Here is a 6,094-nt window from a genome sequence, read left to right on the forward strand (position 1 = left end):
ACTGCCAGGATGATGAGGACCTGCCCAGGACAATCCTCAGCAGGATCAGGATCACTGCTGAAAGATCCAGAGAGACCTGTGGCCCCAGACATTGTCTCAAGGGTTATTCTCCATCCATTCAGATTACTTCATTTGCCAAACATTCAAATGTCATATTAAAATTCTTCGCCCCAAAAGAGCAAAGATTCCCACAGAGACCTCGCATATTCTGAGAGATTTGTTTGTGGAGATAAATCTTCTCTAAGGCAATAAGAAACTGGGTCTTTCTTCTCTCTGGCTGTGTCACCCCTGCAAATCGGACACCTGGGTCCAACTCTTGCCTTCACATTCCCTTTCAGCCAAGGTGCCTTGCTGGCTCCCTAACCTGCAGGAAGCCCTCTCTATTTTTTACTGCCTTGACCCCAGGAAGTTCTCACTGGCCCCAGAAAGATGTTTATTGTGGTGCAGGGTAGAATCCTCCCACCACCACCCTTTTCAAAAGAGATCCTACCCACTTATTCCAGGGACTGGTGATGATCCCTAATTCCTCTTTAGGGAATTAGGTTATGACCCTAATTCACCTTCTCTTTGGGTCACCAATGCAAATCAGGGCCAAGGAATAGCCCCCAGTAACCTGTGGTTTCGATATGTGAATCACTCTATTCTCTCCAGAATAGTAACTTCCCTGGGATGTTGTCGGGGCAGTGATAGGCCTGGGGGGTGCAGGCCTTGGAAAAGTTCCCCTGACCTTCGTGCCCCAGAAATATCGGCACTTGGAAAAGAGCCAGAACAGCTGCAAAGGGAAGAAACTACCAGATGGTAGTGAGGGTATGAGGGAGGAGGGGTCGGAAGAGGGCACCTCTTTTTCCTGGTGTGCTTGAGGTTTGGAGAATTGGGGTCTCAAAGAATTTGATTTAAAACTCCTAGATAGCTTCAGTACCTACTTGGACTCCCCACTCTGTCCTTAACCCCCAGACACTACCCAGAACTCCTGGGAATCTGGGAAGGGGCTCTAATCCAGGCTGATTGGGGGGAACCTCAAAGAAGTGCTAGGAGGTTAGTCATATACATACTCTGTTCCCATTTTACAGCTAAGGGAGCTGAGGCAGAGTGGGCTCTGCACCAGCACGAAGACCAGCCCGAGCACTCCAGCTTCAATTTGCCACATTCCAAAGTTATACTGAATCTAGGTGTGAGATTTCCATTCCTCTCCCTCTTCTTGCAGGACCCAGCTGAAATCTATGTCATACACATGTATGAAATATTTAAGCCCCTCCCGAGTAGTCTCATGTCACTTCTAAATCAATTTATTCGAATCTAATCTTTATCTGCCATGGTTTTCTGGGCCAGCGCCATCAAGGAAACCTTTTGGCAGGTGAGAGAAACTGAAAACGCAGAACATTTGTTTTTAATGGTTCCTCCACAGCCGGCCGTTTCCAATATGGCAAAGTCTGTGCAAACCATGAAATATGACTGGTCCTTGGAAATGACCCCTGATGCACTCTGAGATTCGTGCAGATGGGTGCTCGCCAAATTGCGAGCATAAAGTTGTCAGGAGCCCCTTAAAACTGTAACAAGCACTGAGGGGAAGTCAGGAAGGTGAATGTGCCCAGCCAACAGCAGAGGGGAGGCTGGGAGAAATCCTGGCAGGAGTGCAAGTCTCAGCCAGTCATCGTGTTCCTAAGTGGACTTTTAATAGCTTTAGCCATAAAAGGCACCATTTTCTCCATCTTTGCTTGGGTTTCAACAGTATTTACTTTTTCCTAGCTCCTTTTATTTTGATAGGAATGCTCCATAATGTAGAAAATGGCCTCATCTTGTTTGTCCATCATGCTCAGCTGTGGAACTCCAGAAGAAAACTCCAGAAGAAGTTGGGCCCAGGGCCCAAGAAGCCTCTGGAGTCCTGGTGGCCACAGTGCCCAGAGCGTGATATGCCAGGGAAAGGGTACATGGAAGCCTCTCCCACTGGACCCAGGATTCTCTAACCTCCATTGGAAGGTTTCTTACCATACTGAACTACCAGCTTCCTGCCTTGTTGCCAGCCCCTCTCAGCCAGAATTCCCACCAGGCCCCCATCCCTTGACTAGCCATGACCAGGGTGGGAAGACAAAACACAGCTCTGTTCCAGGGGGCCTTGATCTTAGACCTGAGAGCGAGCCTGGCAGAAAGAAGCTGAGACTTTGAGTCTACCTTTTCACCCTGGTCAGTCCCACTCATAAGCAGTGGGGCTTCTCCTGTAGTTTTACCACCTGAATTCCATATCTCTGGGTTGGGGAGAGAGGATCCATCTTGAACCTAACCTGACTATCACTCTCTGACATCCACTGCTGGGTGATAGTCAGGGACTATCATAAACTGTCAGGAACCTGATGCATCCTCTATCCGACTGGGAATTTAATGTTCGAGAATGCAGGCTTGAACAGAAGAGAGTAAGGCAGAATGGAGTTCAGATCTCATCTTTGGGACTTCCTGGCTGTGTGACATCAGGAAACCACTTCTCTGTGCCTTAGTTTGCCTATTTAGAAAATGGAAATAATAATAATCACTCCTACCCAAGAAGTAAATGAGATTGTTTAGGCAGAGCATTATGTATGTTGCCTGGCATCAAGAAGCCCTCACACATGGCAGCCATTGAGAGTATCTCCGTGGTACTAGATCTGGTTCTCTTCCACTTTATAGACATAAAGAGGACATTCCACCCCTTGTAATCAGTGACTATTGGTCAACTGGTAGTGAGCAGAAGTGACCTTTGTCACCTCAGTGTAGGACATGTAAGAACAGACATGTTTTTAACACACTCTACCATTCACTGGTGAGCCCTGAAGCCACCTGTTGTGATGGCAGCATCACTAGATGATAGGGCCTTCAGCGGCCTGGGTCTCTGACAGAGTCTGTAAAACAGAGCCCTCCATCAGTCCCTGCAGGGCCTGACGAGTAAGCCAGAAATAAACCTTTCTTGTGTTAAGCCACCAAGACTGGTTACCTTAGTATAACTCAGTGCTTCCGGACAAATATGCCATCCAACTCCCCCTGCCCACAAATCAGCACCAGGACTATGGTCTTAGTTCTGCATTTTGGACATGGAGTTTGGATTTTGGACGCCTTATGCTTTCCCTCTCCCCATCTTCCTAACAGGGAGCTGCAACCCCCAGCCTCTCCCATCCCCATTGCCTCTCTTCCCAGAGGCCACAATGCTGAGGACTGAGCAGGTGTGGACTGGACCAGGGTGAAGATGGTAGGAGAAGCCAGGGAGGGAGAGAACTATCTGGAGCTACAGATGGATCTACTCCCTAAGCAGCCAAAGCTCTCTGCTTTAACTCAAAGCCCAAGGTAGCATCCGTGCCCTACACAGACTAGCTGCAGTGCAGCCTCCCTGCCCACTCCTCGAGTTCCACAGTTCTAAACTCCTTTTGAAGATGCAAAAGGTCACTCTAACACCATGTTTCCTCTGAATCAGCCAGATTTTTACTCTTCTGATGGGATCTGGAGGCTAAAACAGGCAGAATTTTCCACAGGGCTGTAGAAAGTCAGAGCTGGAGGGGCCACCCACACCAATTCTGTTGTGTAGAGTAGGAAACTGAGGTTCAGATAAAGGCTGGGACTTGCTCGGTGGTAGAGCAAAGCAGTGACAGCCATGAGACAGAATCCTGCTGTCACTTGAGACACTGATCACAAAGGTCATCAAGTTTGATTCTTCTGGAATCTAAGCTCTGTTCACACAACTCAGTAGCCTGGCCAAGAAGGTGGCCTCTACCAATTATGGATGTCCATTCTCAGAGACCATAAGCTTCTCCTAGGCAGGCAGAGAACCCAGAGGGGTTATCTGCATGACTCTGCCTGCCTAAGTAACCAGCAGAGCTTGAGATTTTCATGTGCACAGAGGGAGGTCTCATGGTTGATCTACTACCCTCACCTCCCATCAGTCTCCATCCAGGCTCTAACCACAGTGCAGAAATGAAAGACCCCAAGTATCAGGGTCTGAAGCAGGAAGGGGCCTTGAAGGCTGTGGGTAGATGACCATCATTGAGTCATCTCCCCATGGCCCTCTTCTGAAGAGTCATCTGACCACTGGCTAGATTCCCACTGTGATGGGCAGCATACTACCTCCTATGTTCCATATCCTAGGCATTCCATCTTGGACTTTGTCTTGATATCTGTTGGGACATCCCCTTGGCTCCAGAGCTTCCCTGTAGGGCCACATTAAACCTCTCTGTCCCATGGCAGCCCTTCTAGAATGGGAAGTCTCTTGTGAATATTCTCTCTGCTATAAATAGTCCAAGGCTATCATAAAACTTGGTATCCTATACCCTCACCTCCAGACCCCTTGCTAGTCAAAGTGTGCTCCAGCAGCATGGGCATCTCCTGGGAGCTTGTAGAAATGCAGAGTCTGACCTACTGAGCTGGAACCTGCATTTTAATAAGTTTAAGTTCGGGAAGCTTTGGCCTAGATACACACTGTCCACGTATCTCCTAGAGTAGAGAACCCAGAACTTGGGTGTGTAGGACAGGACTCTCACCTCTCTTCTCCTAAGGCCTCTTTACAGCTGCAAGACACTGATAACACAAAGGATCCTGGGTCCACTCAGATCCCTGAGTCTTCTTCACAGGAATTACTCCCAAGCTACATCTCCACATCCTGGGTGGGAAGGAGTTGGCATGTGCCAATTCAGGTACAGAAATTTACTTTTAGCCAAAGTAAACAGCATTGTTCTTTCAGTCGTGTCTGGTCTACTATTTAATCTACCAGTTTTCAAATTTGCCAGCATACTAGGATCACCTGGTAGGCTTTTAAAAAAAACTCTATGCCAAAATCCCATCCCAGAAGAAATTAATAGTCTCTGGGGAGTGTTGTGGGTGTCTGGCTTCATCCTATTAGAATTTGTTTGTTATGATCCCCAGGCAATTCTAATATGCATCTGGATAGAGAGCTACTGATTTAACACATCTGTTAAAAAGTAGATTTTTTTTGTTAACTTCAGGCTCTTGAGTCCATCAATCTGGGCAGCTCACTTCTCATAGTGACTCTAGCTCATGGCAGTGTGTCTGTTAGCTACTACCACAATATTGTTATGTAACAAACAACCAAAAAATCAGAGAGAATGCAATAAGAAATGCTCATGTAAATGACATATCTGTGGGTCAGCTGAGGAAGTTCTACCTGCCTGTGTGTTGCTTACTCTAGGCTGTAGTGGCATGCGACTTTCTTCAGATTGTGGAGCTGGTTTGGCCATGCTTCTCTCTGCATGTGTGTGAGTAGGGTGAGCAATTCATCCTGGTTTTCCCAAAATTTTCTTGATTTAGTACTGAAATGATCCAACACACCTCAGAGTCCTGGGAAAACTGTGACGATGGGATATTCTATCTGTGGTCAACTGGGTAGGTCTAACATTCTCTCAACTTCCTTAGGATAGCCAGGGCACATACTTCTCAAGACACTGGCAGACTCAGGAAAGCAGGCAGAAACAAGAGAAACCTAGGTAAAGACTGGCATGCTGTCACTCCCCCTCACATGTCAGCTTTGTCAGCCATGTTGGCAAGAAGTCTCCAGTCCCAATTAACTTCATCTTATTAAAATTAGCCTCACTAAAGGCTGCCACTATCTCTTTGGATCTTTATTCGGGTATCTGGTACATCAGCCAAAACAGGTTGCACAATTGAGCCTAAAGTTAAGGGGCACAAAAAATACTATTCTTTTGATGAGGTCATAGCAGGCATGTGGATGCAGAGAGGGGTGCAAAATTGAAGCCAATTATTCCACCTTTCACAAGCAGAGAGGTTCTGGCTTCCAAATACAGATGCCCTAATTCCTTCCTGGCCCAGTTTCAGGGCCTGAGACCCTCTTCACTCCAGTCCCCACCCAGTTCCTAAAGCACATATCTGCTCCAGTACCCCATTGTCTCTGTGGCTTCACCGCTCTTTCCTCCTTTCTCTCCTTCTTCTCTTCCTCCTTCTTCTTCAAGCATCTAGAAAAGAAGGGAAGATCTTATGTCAGCCTCATTAGCCATCTTGACCAGAAATCACCTGTGGCAATAAACTCCAGCCTACTAAACTTAGTCTCACTTCTGCTTGGCAATATAACTTGGAACCTGATTCACTACCCACATCCTGGGACACA

Source organism: Pteropus alecto, unplaced genomic scaffold (assembly GCF_000325575.1).
Source record: "Pteropus alecto unplaced genomic scaffold, ASM32557v1 scaffold155, whole genome shotgun sequence".
Lineage (NCBI taxonomy): Eukaryota > Metazoa > Chordata > Mammalia > Chiroptera > Pteropodidae > Pteropus > Pteropus alecto.